This window comes from Miscanthus floridulus, chromosome 18 (genome assembly GCF_019320115.1).
Source record: "Miscanthus floridulus cultivar M001 chromosome 18, ASM1932011v1, whole genome shotgun sequence".
Classification (NCBI taxonomy): Eukaryota; Viridiplantae; Streptophyta; class Magnoliopsida; order Poales; family Poaceae; genus Miscanthus; species Miscanthus floridulus.
Genome location: NC_089597.1, coordinates 80,403,083 through 80,421,551, shown reverse-complemented (window position 1 = coordinate 80,421,551; position 18,469 = coordinate 80,403,083).

The window sequence follows — 18,469 nt, the reverse complement described above, 5'->3', positions numbered from 1 at the left end:
ATAAAAATAAAATTTATTCCTTATTTTTTTGAACCCAAAAAATTATTCCTTATCAAAACTACATTAACATTTAGTTGTCAAAATATTTGTTTATTAGGAAAAAAGTTAAGGGTTCAAACGCACTTGCTTTTTATATTTATGAGAAAAAACATTAGATATTATACTATAGAAAAGAGAAAAGAAAAAAAGTTCGGAACGGAAAGGAGAAAATCAAGTGGATGCTCACATAAAAGCGGGTGAAAGGGACATGAGATTAAAAAAATGGACGCTCCAGGGAAAAGCGGGCATAAGAAAAGAAAAAAACGGAGGTGGAAACTGGACGGGCAGAAACAGAAAAAAAATAACAGACTCGGTTACAGTCTTTTTTTTTTACTAGGTAGCGTGTTCGTGCGTTGTTACGTGATAACTAATAATTTATACTAAAAATATACGGATCACACGATAAGATAACAATACTGTTAAATTAAATACCAACGTTAAAGTGATATTTAATCAAAAAAACAAAGTTTATGAATTTAACATAGTCACGGAGTGCGCGGCATCGCAGGCTCACAAACTCTAAAGCTTCTAGAGATTGGGTCGAATCTACCCTAGAGCCTCGGAACCTTACATCTTTTTCTGGACGGACTTCACTTCGGATGCACCGGTAGCAATATCAACGTCTCCAGTCGATGGACCAAGTCGTATGGATCCCCATACAATGGCTCGGACATGTAGATTTTGTTCTCCTTGTACTTAGATATACTTGTTCCACTGAAGCTTTCATTGAAATGTTTAGACATGAACAGTGTCTGATCACCGATGTCCCTCACCTTGGACCACTCCGACGTACGGTCGTGGAGGTTGCACTTGTAGATCATGGTGCCGTTCGGCTGGTCAGGAAACCAGCCGGAAATCACTGTGCCGGGCTGAAAAACATTGTTCACTCTCTCACAAATTCCTCTAGATTTATCCAGATTCCTCCAAATTCCTCCAAGCGAACAGGGCCCATGCTGCTGTAGGTGAAGCTCTGTGTCTCGTGGAACGTGCTCACCATGGCACCCACAATGTGTAGCCCACCGTTTGATTTCAGGTAGCTGTGGTGGCAGAGCCCCGTAGGTGGCGACAGCGATGGCAGCAGCGTCGCGGTTGGAGTAGCGCCGGTGGCGTTGCTGCTGCAGACGAAAATTTCCCTAGTGCAGTCGATCGCCAAGAACTTGTCTTGGCAGTGGACAATGGATCCCACGGAGAACTTCAGTTTGGTGTCGAGCAGCGTCCATGCACTGTCGACTCCAACCCGGCGGAACGCGACCTCCGTGGAGCACCAAAGCATGACTATGGCCATGCACTCGCGGCCGCGCGACGTCAGGCGACGCTGACAACATGATCTCATGGAAGAACACGTCCCTCATGTCTTCTAGCTTGATGGCTCTGCCTGTGGCATCCGCGTCCCTGTAGCCGTTGGTGGGATGGAGGACCCACTGACCGTGGACCCTAGACACGCGTTCTGATAAGGACACTGCCGCGACGTGTTCCCCTACTGGCGGGAGCTCAACGCGAGGGGCGCGGGCACCGACGAATGGATTCAGCGGCGTCACGGACGCCGCCTCGTCCATGAGCGCCAGCCACCCACACGAGGAGCCGCACGCCACCTTGCCGCGCATGTCGGGCAGCGTCTTGAACAAGACCTTCTCCGGAACGTAGTAGAAGCCAACGCGGTCCGAGTCAGGGTCGAACAGGAGCAGCAGGAGCGGCCCGAAGGTCGCGAACGGGACAGCGGCGCGCCATGGGGAGCAAGCGGATCGGAAGGACGCCGCGTCGTGGCCTGACGCAAGACGCTGCCCGATGGACTCGAGGAGATCCTCTGACAGGCCAGATCTTCAGTCAGGGAGAGGTAGGGACCTTCTCTTGGGATTGAGAGGCTAAGCCATGGAAGACAAATGACATCAACTATGGTTCACGCAAGAAACAGCAAGCGTGGGCGATGTAACACGTGAGCGTGAAACTAAATGAAAGGAGAAAAAAGTTATCCCTTTTGCAAATGCAAAGATGAGAAGTAATTAAATGTAGGCAGATTTGGTAAGGTTATTAGAAATGCAAAGATGTTCCTTTTGTCTTAATTCTCTTTCCTCTTTTGTCTTAATTCTCTTTTCTTCTGTGTTAATTCTCTTTCCTTTTACTCGTTGCCATGTATGCTGGTGCATGCAAACATGCAATGTGTATATGGATAGCACAATAATTTTATACTTCATATTTTGTTGTGATTCCTCTATCACATGACAGACAATATTCAATCAAGGAGAATGACACTATCAATCAGTAATTAAGATGTCGTGGGATCGCAGGCGTGGACAGACGGACGAACCAAAACAAATGTCGCACCAAAAAATATCCACACTTTATTCTTTTTAGTTGTAGGAGAAGAACGAGTCGGTTACAGTCTTTCAGATGCGGCACCATTACCTGGCTGGTTTAGGCTGGACTAAAAATCTAATTGGGATAGAAATTTTGGTGCTTTAGTATTAGGGTATGGACCAGCAAATGTGCCCGTGTGTTATAACGAGAGAGAAAAAAAGCTACGTAAACATAAACGAAGACGCGAGTGTGTTACATATTTATATTTTATTATTTTTATGGAATGTTAAAGCTAATTTTTATAATGACTATAACGTCCATAATATAATATGAGTTAATATTGGTAATAATATAATGATATACCTTTCTTTCATCCGTCGAAAAAGCCTATAATTAATATTATTTGTCCGTAAAAAACTCTCGTTTCGTTGTCCAAATCCGAGCAAGAATCCGCATATCTCCACGAAACTGTATAGGAGAAACTACCGCCTCTTCCCTTTCGGTTTAAAGCAACCAGATGAAATATAATCCTAAACCAATTTGACTCTATCAAAGCCTATCTCGTGAAAAAGAGCATGGAAGGCACGGAGTTGTATACTGTGTTTGACCGTATTCGTATCCATGTACTGTTGGCCAATGATTTGGCCCCAGTTATTCAGTCTGTTCGCTGGTTGGTTTCTGGGCTAATAAGTCCGGCTGGTGCTAGTTTGTTGTGAGATAAAAACACCGTTGATTGGCTGATAAGCTCTGGCTGAAAACCAATAAGCGAACAGACGGATCATGTAATGGAGATCTCTTCCATGTTCAAAAAAAATATACAATTGAATTGAATGCACGTATAGGCCTGTTCGGCTTGCTGAAACTTAGCTGAATTGGCTGAAAACACTGTTATAGCTGAATTGTTGTGAGAAAAAAATATTGTTCTAACTGAAAAAACAAGCTGAATAGTATGGATTATAAGGTAAGCCGAACAGTAAGTTGGCCTTTAGTTTCAGACAGTCTTCGGTTCGGACTCCGCATCATGTCTGTACATTGCATCCTAATTATCTTGGGGATTGAATTACACTCTGTACCTGGACACACTCATGTAACTCGTACGCTTGTCACAGAGGATCAGACTCTCTCATATCTGGATACGTTGTTTTGTTCTAACTTATATAAAGATTGCATGTAGTGATCAGCAATACAAATGCTTTGTACTAGCTAGTATAAGATTATGTATAGATATGTGTGTTCAACGTCGTCGCCATGCAAATGATAGACTTGAGCTCCTAAGTGCAAATAAACAATTGATGACCAAATATTACATTTTATACTTGGTCAAACACACATGACGGCCGACGCTGCTGTATGTCCCTAAAGTTATTGGTGATGCTATTTGTTGGTGCAGGTGCCCAAGTGCTGAACGCAAGCAAGCTTTGCCCAAGCTAGCTGCCACTATGGACATGACAGTATGACGCACAGGCCATGTGTTGTTGCAGCATCACTTCACCTGTCAGGCACACGCACGTAAAGGGCCTACAGCTAGCAACCAGCGAAGCGCGCAAGGAAAACGTATGTGGATCCATAGAAACGGACTCTTTTTCTTTTCCTTTTTTGGTAGGACACGGGTGACCGAGAAGTAATATGATAACGTGACCGAGACGAAATCTTATTGCCAGCCGGTAGGCTTGGAAGAGTAACAGCCGGTAGGAAAAAGAACACGCTAGAAGTTTTGCCTCGGGATAGATTTCCATTTTTTTTTTATTTTGCATAACTGGTAGGAGTAGTAGATTTCTAGGTTAGCTGGCATTACCGAACTACCTTTTACACAACTTGTAGATTTCTGGGGTAGCTGGAATCATTAGATATAGGAGATTTTGTCACTACCACAGACAGGATCAGTAGGGCGGCTGGTGAGGCTTTGTAGATGTGTTGCACCTAATTTTGTATAGTAAAACCAAGTGCTCATATATATATGTTTAGAATGTCCAAACACACATATAATCTTAAATTGCAATAATATCAAAGTAAAGTACTTTATTACATCGCATATTTCATCACATAGTTATCATAAGACTTGCTCATCGGCAACATTATTACATAGAGTGGAAGACTAAGCCCAACACGCCACAGGGACTCCAACTACGGGACATCACCCTAGTAATCTTAGACATCTTCTGAAAACTCTTTATATACAATATCTGTTACCCATCCGGGATTTTCATTGAATGTAAAACAAGTGTAAGCGCACCATGCTTAGCAAATATATCAAAGGGATCTATGAGGCTCAAAGGCTAGACATGGTTTGAATGTGGTTAGCAATTTTAGTTGGTCAAGTTTTAGCATCCTGAATCACTACTTTAGTGAATAAACCCAACCCAAGTGGTAATAATGAATAATCAAGATTATGTCAATTCTCAACCATCCATAGTAACCACTAATCATGAAAGATCCAGATCGCTCGTATCCGTGAGCACGGTTGTTATAACAGGTTAAATATTTCTGCAGAAATTATACAACTTTATCCACCGAGCCGTGATTCCCAATGTCGAGGTTTACAAAGCCCACATCACCTCTACCGAGGAAGTGGGGCAGGGTTTCACTACGTAACCCTTCGCTAGTCGCACTAACAGGTCATAGCTGCTAAGGTTTCAGCCGTCTAGCCGTATGTGGCCCATCTGAAAGGATCAAGATGCCCAAGAGGGGGGGGGGTTGAATTGGGCTAATTCTAAATTTTCTTTCAATAGTCAAATCCTACGGTTAGCCCAATTAACCCCTTGTGCCTAGAAAAGTGTTTCTATTTATCTAACGCACAACGGACTTGCAACCTATGTTCCAAACTTACTCTAGCATGGCAATTCTATGAATGTAAAGATAAGTATTGAATTGCTCAAAGTAAAAGCTCAAAGTAAATGCTCAAAGTAAATAGAAAGAGAGGAACGCGGCGATGTTTTGCTGAGGTATCGGAGAGTCGCCACTCCCCACTAGTCCTCGTTGGAGCACCCGCGCAAGGGTGTAGCTCCCCCTTGATCCGCGCAAGGATCAAATGCTCTCTACGGGTTGATTCTTCGACACTCCGTCGCGACGAATCACCCAAAGCCGCTCACAACTTGAGTTGGGTCACCCACAAGCTCCGCCGGGTGATCACCAAGCTTCCAATCACCACCAAGCCGTCTAGGTGATGGCGATCACCAAGAGTAACAAGCACGAACTCTCACTTGACCACGCGAAGCCTAATGAGAAGATGGATGCACACTTAGCTACTTTTGATTCACTAATGAGGCTACTCTCTTGGATTCTCAAATCTCAATCACCTTACTAGGACCTTGCTCTTCTAGGCACTCACAAACGTGTTTCTCAGCTGTTGGAATGAGCAAAAGTAACTCCACACACGAGTGAAGCTTCTATTTATAAGGCAGCCTAAAAAACAAACCGTTATGAGCTTCTGCGGGGTGACCGGACGCTCCGGTCGTATTGACCGGACGCTCCAGTCAGTTCAACCCGCGAACCAGTGAAAATGTGTTGACCGGACGCTGGCAGAGTCCGGTCACCACTGACCGGACGCGTCCGGTCGCATTAAACCCTTACTGGAACCTTACTGTACTCGACCGGACGCTGAACCCCCAGGGTCCGGTCAGTACTGACTGGACGCGTCCGATCGCAGATTCCCTTCTCTGGAACCTTACTGGAGTCGACCGGACGCTGCCTCTCAGCGTCCGGTCACTTGACCTCTCCAGCGTCCGGTCGCACCGAATGCAATCTGCTTGATCAAATGAACTAACAGGACCCTGCGGCCAGCGTCCGGTCGCACCGGGGCCAGCGTTCGGTCAGCATTTGACCCTCCATTCACTTCCAACTCTCGATCATGTGTGAATGAAGTTTGCTCCAAAGGATCTTAGGCATTCGTAGGAGCTACCTAGAGCTAGTTTTAACAAGTGTGCACCACACCTAACTCACTAGACTCACCTAGGTCAAGCTACCCGTCCATACCCCCCTTAATAGTACGGCCAAAGGAAAAACAAAGTCCTAAACTACTCTAAGTGTCTCTCTAACTCCAATCGACACTTAGAACTAGTCATCCTTAACCTTGTCGTCCATCCTTTGAAAACCGAAATGATTTCCATCGTAGGGGCATGACAACCTTTATTGCCCAATCGATCTCCATTACCATGACCTAACTTAATTGCCTCTGCAAAACACACGTTAGTCATAGTAATCTTGTATTGTCATTAATCACCGAAACCCAACTAGGGGCCTAGATGCTTTCAATCTCCCCCTTTTTGGTGATTGATGACAATACCACCTCAAGTATGTAAAAGAGTGAGGTTTTTGACGGGCTTGGTTCATATAAGCTTTTGTCGATAAGAACAAAAGTGTTAGTCAAGCTTATATGACCCAAGCCAACACGATGTACTCAAAGGATATGAAATAAGCATGAGTACAAGTAACAACGCTCATTTGCATCGGAGTATAAATGCAGAAGCAAAGGCAAATGAGCATAACACAAGTGATATGGCATATACATAATGTAACGTAGAGAGCACACATGTCATATATCACAATCACGTAGATATCACTATCACATAGATATAATAATATGCATGAAGGTAACACACGAATGCATAAACGTAATAGTGTATCACACAAATAAGACTCCAAATGTAAATAGTAGACTAATAATAGATAACTAGCTCCCCCTAAAAGTCGCTCCCCCTGAGTCTACATACTCGAGCCCTCTCCCCCTTTGGCGTCAAACACCAAAACCTAAGGGTCGGATGACAGGGCTGTAGCGGACGAGTCGGGCGCTGAAGTACGTGGAGCAAGATGAAACTGAGAGCCATCATCATCTGACCCTGAGCTCTGTACTGACGGACCCTCTGTGGCAGGAAGTGTCGCTGAAGCGGTCTGGGTCTGAGCTAGGGCAGGTGCTGCCTGTGAAGCTGCTGGTACGTCTGTCATAGGATCTAAAGAGGTGACAGACGAGGGGAGCCGCTGAGTAGTCATGACAACTGGAGCTGCTGTAGAAGGACTGGTGGCATGCATATGTGGAGGTGTAGGCATGCCGGTCAACTCACTGAAGGATGCTCCAAGACTCTTGGAGACTAACGTGTCAGGCACAAAAAGCGAGGAAGACTGATCCGGTGAGAGGCTCGTATGATATGGTGTGAACTGCGGGGCTACCACTGGTGAGAACAACCACTGGGACACCTGAACTGTGGGTGAAGCAAATGGAGCTAGAGGCTGTCCCTGACTCTGAAGCCCACTGGGCTGTACTGCTGGAGTCGTCGTAGTGGTGGCAGGCTGGGCAAGCTGGGGCGAAGGCTGTGGCTGTGGGGCCCCAAGTGATGTAACTACATGCTGCATAAATCCCATGAGCTGCTGCTACATAAGTATCTACTGCTAATGAAGGAGCTACTGCTGCCTCTGGAACTCGTCCTGACGAGCCTGGAATTGTGCAAAGTTGGCAGCAGTCTCCTGTGCCTGTCATGCCTGATCCTGCTGCATCCGCTCAAGAATAGCAATCAAGGCGAGGTCCATCTATGGTGTAGGTGGAGCTGAGCTAGAACTGCCGGCCTCTGCATCATGTCTGCGTGGAGGCATCTGAGCTATCGGCTGATAGTCATCATTTGAACTATCACTGGACTCGGTCATCTCCTGCTGTGCCTCAAGCTGCTCCTCCTCAGTAGCGGCTATGCCTCTGATGATCTCGTCCTGCTGAGCTGCTGACTCTAGAACATCTGGACGATGACTGGGCCTAGCGGGTGCCTATGGTGTGCTGTGCCGGATCCTCTATGCCATGTTATAAGCTAGAAACTCTATGGTAGCACCTCTGTACTCAGCAACCATCTCTAGGGTCCTAACCTGCATAGACTGGAGCATCAAGAATGTAATCCAATGTGCATACGAAAGCTGCCTGCGACCCTTGAAGCCCTCAGCTATAGTATCCTCCATCTCTGATAGAAGGAGGTCCCAAATGTCGAACACGGTCTGCTGCATTAGGGTGTTAAGGAGCCAGAGCTGTAAGCGAGTCAGACCCTCTCTGTAACCCAACCTGGGAAGTAGTGTCCTCCTGATAATAGCCTCTAGTACTCGAGCTGTAGGAGTCAGGTCACTAGGGTTCCTCCTTGACCCCTCACCAAAGGGCTCCTTGAAGCAATGGCGCACAAGATCAGTAGGGGGCACCAACCCTCCGTAAGGACGCCTGGGAGGCTCCTGCTGTCCATAACATACCTCATGCAATCTGACAGGCTGATCCTGTAGCCTTAGTATCTCCCAGGCCCTGAAACTCATCACCCTGTAATCTCTACCGTTGAATGCAAAGTGAATGAAGTTATGATGTGGGTCAACATAGAGCGATGCGTAGAACTGTCGAACCCAAGATGGTACATATACCCCTGTCCGGCCAATTAGATATGTGAGCCCCGGCAAATATGACAAGTAGGGGCAAATATGCTCTCCGGCTGCTGCCACAATAGACTCTATACTGCAGACTCTCTGAGATCTGAACACTGCCCCACTATTGAGATAAGCATTATAGAAATCCTCCTAGAGCGGTGTATAGAAACCCTCTGCTGCTCTCTCATCCCTCCTCAGAGGGAACCACACGTCAAACTCAACAAACCTCAGCTGGCGAACCTGTCTAGCTGTGGCAGCCCTTAAGTCAAGGTGTACCACTAGAGGCGGACCCTATGGTCTGGGCGGTGGGTGTGAACCCCTACGCTGTGTAGCTGGCCTCGGTGGAACTATAGCACTAGTACGACCAGAGTGGCGTAGCTGGGGTGCCGGCTCGATCTCCTCGGCCTGCTGGCTCTCCTGAGTCTCCTGAGCTAGCTGAGGCTCTGCTAGTGGGGGCTGCTGCTGTGGCTCCTGCTGGGACTCCCCCTGACGCTGAGGCTCCTCAATAGCCAGATGACGTCCTGCCATCATGACAGTCCCAGATGGACTACCATGAAGTCGCTCAATCTCCCTCAGTCTGCCCTACGCGTCTGGTGCCAGATGATCTGCTATGACAACTCCACTACAGGCACCTCCTCTCTCAGCACGCTCTGCGGCCTCAGCGACTGCTGCTGCTCTCGCTGTCTCTGCGTCAGGGTACTTGTGCTTCTTGGATGTCACCTGCTTCGTTGCCTTACCTTTCGATCCTGTAGGCTGGCGAGGCGGGGGCCTCCGATCGTCATCTCCTAGACCACCACCAACATTCTTTGTGCGAGCCATCTGATCTGACAAGAAGATGAACTGCCGCTGACGAAGATCAATTGTCAAACTGACACTCACAAGGCTTGGCCTCGATCCATACTCGCGAGCTTGGCTCCAAGTTGACTAACAACTGCCACAAGAACCTCAACGGCACCGACTCGCTGCACGATGGAATAGATGGATATACAAATAAAAACAATATATCTAATAGATGCGAAAGACCTAGCAAGCAAGCAATGTAGGTACGAATATTGAAGCGACGGGCATGCTACCTGACGATCAGCGATCCGGGAAAAGGAGAGACGTTACGCGGGGAAACACTGAACTGGCTAGGGTTAGGGTTCTCGAAGCTCGGTGCAGAGGCAGGGCTGGGGCATGATAGATCGGCGTGGTGGAGCTGCTCGCTGGCCGGAGACACCGGACGCACAGGCTCGGCTCCAGCGGCGCTGGATCACGTGAGGCGCGCGGGAGCAGGGGACGACGATGTGGTGACACGCGGTGGCTTGAGTGCGCGAGGAGGCTCGGTGGCGTGCGCGGCTAGCGAGGGTGTAGAGCAGGGGCAGATGGTGGTGGCGCGCGGCTGCAGTGGATGGCGGCGCGTGGAGCTGGATGGCGGCGTTGGCACGAGAGGCGCACGGCAAGCTGGCGAGGTGTGCTGTGGCGGCGTCGGCGGCTAGGGCATTGGATGGGGTGGTATGGCCGGATTGGATTAAATAGGTCCCCCAACACAACAGATAAGGAAACAGAAGAAGAGTCCTAATGCCGCGTGAGATCCACTGACCAGACGCTCCGGTGGTAGCGACCGGACGCTACCACCCAGCGTCCGGTCGATTCCAGAGAGGTCCAATTCCTCTGGAATCGCGACCGGACGCGTCCGGTGGTCCATGACCGGACGCAGGCAGGGTCCAGTCAGCTCAGCCTAATTCTCCTTCAAACGACCGGACGCTGGATCCCTTCCTGACCGGACATACAAACGCAGCGTCCGGTCACTCCTTCAGGAGCAGTTCACCTCCTGTGAACTGACCGGACGCTGGACAGCAGCGTCCGGTGCAGCGTCCGGTGGTCCTTTTCCAGTAAATCTTCAAAGTTCCTTCGCGCTGCCTGTTCCCAATCAAGTCCCAACTTGAATAAGATCCAAATAAACACCAATTGGGACTGATGTGAGTGACCTCTCTCAAAGCCTCATATTTTTCAAAATATTTTGCCTTAGGCTATAATTCTTTTTAAGAAAATAGACAATAAGAGGGCAAATGGAACAAAACGACAAAACAACATCCGTGCATATGCAAATACTTTATAAGTAAATCTAGTTGCTTGTCAAGTTTGATCCAAGGTTAAGCTTCTTCACATGCTTTTTGGCTGTTATCTTAACCATGTTAGACAAGCCCTATATGCATTGCCAAAAATTAAACATGTTGTATATTACAATGAATGCAAAGGACAACACAAGCTCAATTTTTAGTGAAGTTGCTAAAGTCAAGTACATTGAGCTCATTCCGCAATCTACAAAACGTAGCCTCATCTAGCGGTTTAGTGAAGATATCCGCTAATTGATCTTTGGTTCTTACACCTTCTAGTGATATATCATTTTTAGCAACATGATCTCTTAGAAAGTGATGGCAGATATCTATGTGCTTGGTGCGAGAGTGTTGAACCGGATTATTTGCAAGTTTTACCGCACTTTCATTGTCACACAAAAGAGGTACTTTTTCTAGAACTACACCATAGTCTAGCAAAGTTTGTTTCATGTATAAAATTTGTGCACAACAAGCACCCGCGGCAATGTATTCCGCTTCGGCAGTGGACAAAGCCACACTATTTTGTTTCTTGGAGGACCAAGACACAAGAGATCTACCAAGCAAATGGCACCCTCCGGATGTGCTCTTTCTATCCACTTTGCATCTGACATAATCCGAATCGGAATAGCCAACTAATTCAAATATAGCTCCTTTGGGATACCAAAGGCCAATGCTTGGTGTGTGCTTAACATACCTAAGGATTCTTTTTATGGCAATTAAATGTGTTTCCTTAGGACTAGCTTGAAATCTAGCACACATACACACACTAAACATGATGTTGGGCCTAGATGCGGTTAAATATAACAAGCTACCAATCATAGAATGGTAGAGAGTTTGATCAACCGGGTTACCTCCCTCATCTAGGTCGAGATGTCCATTGGTAGGCATTGGTGTTTTGATTGGCTTACATTCATCCATCTTGAATCTCTTGAGAAGATCTTTTGTGTATTTCTCTTGAGAGATGAAGATGCCTTCTTTCATTTGCTTGACTTGAAAACCAAGAAAGAATGTAAGCTCACCAATCATGGACATCTTGAACTCCTTCGACATCAATTCACCAAATTCTTTGCATGAGTCTTCATTTGATGATCCAAAGATGATATCATCAACATATACTTGACAAATGAAGATATATCCATCAAGCTTCTTGGTGAATAGTGTGGTGTCGACCTTCCCAATGGTGAAGCCCTTCTCAATGAGGAAGTCCCGAAGGCGCTCATACCAAGCTCTTGGGGCTTGCTTAAGCCCATATAGTGCCTTGGACAACCTATAAACATGATTAGGATATCTAGGGTCTTCAAACCCGGGAGGTTGATCAACATAGACTAGTTCATTAATAAAGCCATTTAAAAATGCACTTTTCACATCCATTTGATATAGTTTCATTTCATGATGTGATGCATATGCAAGAAGGATACGGATGGCTTCTAATCTTACAACCAGTGCAAAGGTCTCTCCAAAATCCAAACCTTCAACTTGAGAGAACCCCTTTACAACTAGTCTTGCCTTGTTCCTCACAACAACACCTTGATCATCTTGCTTGTTGCAGAACACCCACTTTGTTCCAATGACTCTTGCACCTTTTGGTCGCTCTTCAAGAGTCCAAACTTCATTGCGAGTGAAGTTGTTCAACTCTTCATGCATGGCATTGATCCAATCCGGATCTTTGAGAGCTTCTTCTACCTTGGTAGGCTCATAGCAAGAGACAAAAGAATGATAAGCAATAAATAAAGCAAGTTTTTGAGATCAAGTCATTACACCCTTTGATGGACTCCCTATGATGAGATCTTGTGGATGATCTTGTAGGAGAGGTGTATTTCTTCTATTGACCACTTGAGGAGGAGGTTGTGGAGCATCAACATCTTGTGCTTGTACCATCATTTGCTCATGAGAGATATGAGTATCTTCATTTTCTACTCTCCCATCTTTTTCACCATCTTGTGGCACACTTGATGAAGAAGGTTGATCAATGACTTGTACATCATCTTCATCATCTTTTGGCTTGATGTCTCCCACCGGAATATTCTTCATAGCCTCCCTCAATGGTTAATCACCTACATCATTAAGATTCTCATGTGCTCCTTGGGAGCCATTAGATTCATCAAATTCCACATCATATGTTTCTTCAACCAAGCCGGTGGCATGATTAAATACTCTATATGCTTTGGACTTTGATGAGTAACCAACAAGAAAACCAATATCACAACGTCTTTGGAACTTCCCTAGGTGTTGCCACTTCTTGTAGATGTAGCATTTGCAATCAAACAACCTAAAGAAGGAGACGTCCGGCTTCTTCCCATTGAGCAACTCATAAGGAGTCTTGTCAAGGAACTTTTGAAGGAATAGGCGGTTTGATGCATAACATGCGGTGTTGATTGCTTCCGCCCATGGAGCTTCGGGGGTGTTGTACTCATCTAGCATTGTCTTTGAAAGAGTGATCAAAGTCCGGTTCTTCCTCTCAACTACACCATTTTGTTGAGGAGTATAAGTTAAGGAGACTTCATGCTTGATCCCAACTTCATCACAATAAGCTTCAATGTTTGTGTTGTCAAATTCTTTTTCGTTGTCACTTCTTATCTTCTTGAGCTTCACTTCAAATTCATTTTGAGCTCTCTTGGCAAACTTCTTGAAGCAAGATGCAACTTCCTATTTGTCATGAATGAAGAATACCCATGTATACCTTGAATAGTCATCAACAATCACAAGACAATAGAGATTCCCTCCCAAACTCTTGTATGTTGTTGGTCCAAACAAATCCATGTGTAGGAGTTCTAGCACTCTTGTGGTTGACATGAAAGCTTTGGTTGGATGAGTATCTGCAACTTGCTTGCCGGCTTGACATGCACTACAAAGCTTGTCCTTCTCAAACTTCACATCCTTCAACCCTCTTGAAACAACCCCAATTTCCACGAAGGGAAATCCACAGAGTTGAAGTGTAATAAGACCGTGGTAGATCATATTACCCAAATTCCAGTCGAATATCACATCCATACAACGATAATATCAGAGTACAAATAGTGCGGAATTATATAAATTATTACATCGCCGCATTGGCGGAACCAAAAGTAGCATTCATTCAGAACAGCTTGATGATAAGATCGCCAAACTCGAGCGTAGGCACGAACCCCTCAACCGTCAAACTCCTCGGAGCTATACTCCTCAGCAGAACCTGTGTGCCAAAATTTATCAGTACGATTTGTACTAGCCACTCCCAACCCTATGAGCATTGCTTTGTGGAAATTGGATGCAAGTTGGATATAAGCAAAATGAACCTATAAGGCTGGGGTTTCCTATGCAGTAGCATATCAAGTAAATAATAGTTTGTCAAGTTTTAACATCATTCCCACACACATTCCACTCCATTCCCTTTTCCGAGCCAGGTTTCGATCCTGGGATCGACATACCACCATCTCCATACCATCACCATACCATACCATTGCTCAGTCGACAGGCCAACTCCCTCTCGGCACTGTCTCAAGGCCCGTAGCCCCTGGCTACGACCGACACTCTCTCACGGGGGAAGAAGAGAAGGACTCATCTCACTATCTAGTTTAAGCGAAACCCAGGAAAGGTCCATAGCCGACAAGTCGGCACATGTATTGATCGATCAACCATACACTCTGTAGAGGTTTCACATAACCACAAGATCCGCCTTCCACGCCGACCGTCGTCAACTAGGCTGATTCTGGCCGCTTGCTAGCCTAGGATAATGCCACTCTACCATTCAGCCCTGGTTCACCCCAAGTCAAGTCTGGGGTGGCTGAAACTGTGAGTCATGAGCCGGGTCCACAAGGTCTCCATGACGTCTCGAAAGGGTGTGGGGGGATCCTCTGTGCCTCGTACCTCCTTACACTATCCGCTATCAACCTAGCAGTAGTGGCAATATCCTACCAAGTAGTCCAGCCGTCCCGCACCATATAGGGCGAGTGGTATGTAAGGTTTCCCGGTGAATCTGAGTACTAGTAAGTCCTTAGGGATGACCAAGCCAGAATGTCTCCATCAGGGTTTCCATTTACCATGCCACCACAGCACCTCCATCCCGGGCTCCACCCGTCATAGGTTCACACCCAGGTCCACCTCATATACCATTTACCCACCACAGGTATCCATTTCCAGGGGTGCCTAGGTAGCATCCCATAGCAAGACTTGCCCTAGGCTCATCATATACTCCAACTTGGTCGACACAACCCTCACCCTCCAAACACCCAAGTCACACACGCAGCACTCTCCCCGTAGTCCAAAACACACCACGCATTAATGTAGTATAAGCGTAGTAGAAGTACAAGCAAATGAAATATAGCAGTAAGCGTGTGTCTAACCTAATAGCAGGGTATGTAGGGGTAAGGTTGCGTCAAGGTAAAGGCCATCAAGAAAGCATACTACCATGCAAGTCCTATCATAGTGATTATAGCAGTAAAGTAAAGCAATAGCAGCTCTATATTAGCCATGCGTAATAGGTGCTACGAGATTGGGTGGGATGTGTCACCTTCAGTGTAGTCGTCTCTGTAGTCCTCACGGTACTCACGATCCTCGTCTGTCTATTTCTCCTCCGAATCTGCAAACGATCGTATTATAGTCGTGTTAGCGACGTCTATAGAATAGCACAAAGAAGCAATGAAAATTCAAAAGAGCCAAATGCACTAAAACATGGGTTCATTGCGTAGAGCTTGATTTTAGATGAATTTTGGTCCTGGTTTCGTATTTTTCTGAGGTCATATGAATTAGTTATGAATTTCTGAAGTTTAAATCTATTTCTGAAAATGGAAAAAGGCTGAATTAATCCTGGGCTGACACGTGCCATGCTGTGGTTGGTCCGCGTGGCTTGCTGACGTCAGCATGACATCAGCCTCATGGTTCCGAGCTGATAGGTGGGGCCCAGCTGATGTTAGCATGACGTCAGCGTGACGTCATCAACGTCGTTCACACCGACAGGTGGGACCAGAGACCATTGGGTCACTGACAGGTGGGTCCGGTCAAAGTCAACGTCGGTCAACGGTGAGTCAATGGTCAACGGTCAATAGTCAACAGTCAGGGTCACTGACATGTGGGCCTGGTCTGCTGACGTCAGCAGCTGATGTCAGCGTGACGTCAGCATGACGTCACCCTGGCTACGTGGGCTGCTGACATGTGGGTCCCATGTGACGTCAGCATGACGTCAGCGCCTGTCGTGTGGGTCCAAAATGTCCATGTCACTGACATGTGGGGCCAGGTCAACGGTCAACGTTGACCAGTCAACGGTCAACGTTGACCAGTCAACGGTCAACACGGCCGGGTCTCAAACGAGCTTCGGGTTGGGCCGGTCTGGGCCGGGCCGGGCCAGACACGTGGCACGCTATGACGCTGCCACGTCACGGCCATGGGCTCTTATTGGGCTTCGTCCACAGCACGGCTCACACCGTGTGGCTCACGGTGGACCAGCGCTCATGGTCCATGGACTTACGGCAGGGCGCATGGTGGACCAAGTCCACCGTCTCTTCTCCTTGGCTCGGCTCACGTGCACTGAGCTCATGCATGGGTGGCCGGCGAGGGGGTGTTCCCCTGTTTTTCTCCCGCGGTGGTGCTCCTGCCGGTGGCGAGTTGGCTGTGAGCCTTCATGGCGGTGCTGGTGCCCAATTGGGGAGGGGGAAAGTTTCCACGGGCCACGACGGTCATGATCCTGAGGTCTTAGTGGTGGTCGAGGTCCTCCAGTGCTTTGGCCACAGTGGCTGGTGGCTCGGTAGTGCTCGTCGGTGGCGAGGCCGCGCACGCAGGCCCTCCAGTGGCTAGTGCTGGGCAGATGAGGCTTCTACGGCTTCGTGTGGACGCGGTGAGGGCGTCCCGAGCTCGAGGCGGGGCTTCGGTTTCCCGGTGGCCGGTGGGGGCTCCAGCGGCCATGGCGACCGGGTGATGACGGCGATGCACACGGGTGATCAAGGGGCTCCCGTGGGGTGGTCATGGTATGGTCGCAGGGTGTGCATGGGTGCATGTGTTCCTAGTGGCCGGAAGACAAGGCGCTGACCTACGCGCTCTCGGGGTGGAGCGCCATGGCCGACGGTGAGGTTCGGCGTTAGAGAGAGAGACCGGAAGGGGGGGCTCACCGTCGGTGGCGTGGAAGAATGGATGGTGATGCCGTGTCGATCTGAGGCCATGTAGCTCCAATAGCCGTGCAGTGCCGTGCCGAACCACGTCGGTGATGTAGACGACGGCGTCGCTCTCGGCTCTGGCGGTCTCGACGAGCTTTTCCCCTTCGCAGCGGCGTCAGTGTTTCCCCCCTTTCTCCCCCACTCTTCTCTCTTGGCTCAGGTGTGCTGTGGTCGGCCACCACGGTGGCGGCGGGGCGTTGGGAGAACCCTAGGGCTCTGGGCGTGGCTTTATAGCCGGAGCTCCGAGCTCCAAGGCAGACGGCTATGGATTGCGTCGAGCGCATCGAGCGGCATCGCGGGGCGTGGGTGGTTGGCACAGAGTTAGCGTGGGCACGGCGCCAAGGGGGGGCAAGGCCATGGTCCGGGCGTGACCCCCTGGCCCGCTCTGCCATTGCTGTCGGCCTCCGGTCGGCTGGCGGTTGAGCGTGAGCATGAGGAAGATGAGTAGGGGAGGGCTGTCATGCGGGGTCCGTTGGTAGCGACTGCGGGCGAAGAGAAAGGGGCGTGCGGGTGAGCAGCGCTCGGCTGACGTGTGGGGCCTAGTGGCAGCGACAGCGAGCAAAGGCGGGGAGGCGCGGGGCGTGATCGGCGTGCGGGGCTGGCCGCTGGGCCTGCGCGTGTTGGGCTGGCTCGCTGCGCGCTAGCGGGGCTGTGCTGGCAGGCTGAGAAGCTGGGCTGCGAGGCCTGAGCTGCATGTCCTTCTCCCCTTTTTCTTTTCTTTTCTGTTTTCAGTTCTCTTCCATTTGTTTGAATTCAAATTTGGTTTTGGTTTTTGAATTCAAAAATTGGTGCACCAAATTCATTAGAGTTTTAGATATGTGACCCACAACATTCTTATATATATATTAGGAATTTATTTAGCCATTTTGTATAACAAGAGTAAGTGTAACAAATCCTTATTCTTTGATTTGATTTGAAGGTTGATTACTTTTAAAAGAGTTGTTAGGCATTACGTAAAACAAATGAAGATCCAACTCTCAATTTGAGTTAACAATGTATGCAACCCTTTATTTGTTAGAAGTTAAATAACATAATCAGCAAATGTCATGCTATGCTTATGTGATGACTTGGGTTGGGGTTATGCCTAATGCAGCCCTCAGGTTGGCTTTCTATACATGACACTCATCACTACATGGGAGTTTTTAAGAAAAATTTTGTAGTTGGTATTTTTGGGTGTATGGATTTTTGGGTTGTTACAGTCCTACCCCCTTAACAGAATCTCATCCCCGAGATTAAAGCGTAACGTACTGAAAGTGCATCTAGCCCTTTAGTGGGTTTTGGATGATTGAATGACAACAGTGATTAAAGAACTAACCCGTTTGCTAAGTGTGGACAGGTAATAGGTTATCTCACAGGTACTTAATGAAAGCCAAAATGAATGTGTTGTTGTATAAACAATCTAGTTCAAGCACAAGACAACAATGCAAATGGAATTCATGCAAATGCTTGTTTATTGTGGGATTTCCATATACTATGTGAAAGCAAGCTCGTGAGTATTAGTTAATGAGACATGAGGGATTGCATATGGAATGGTCC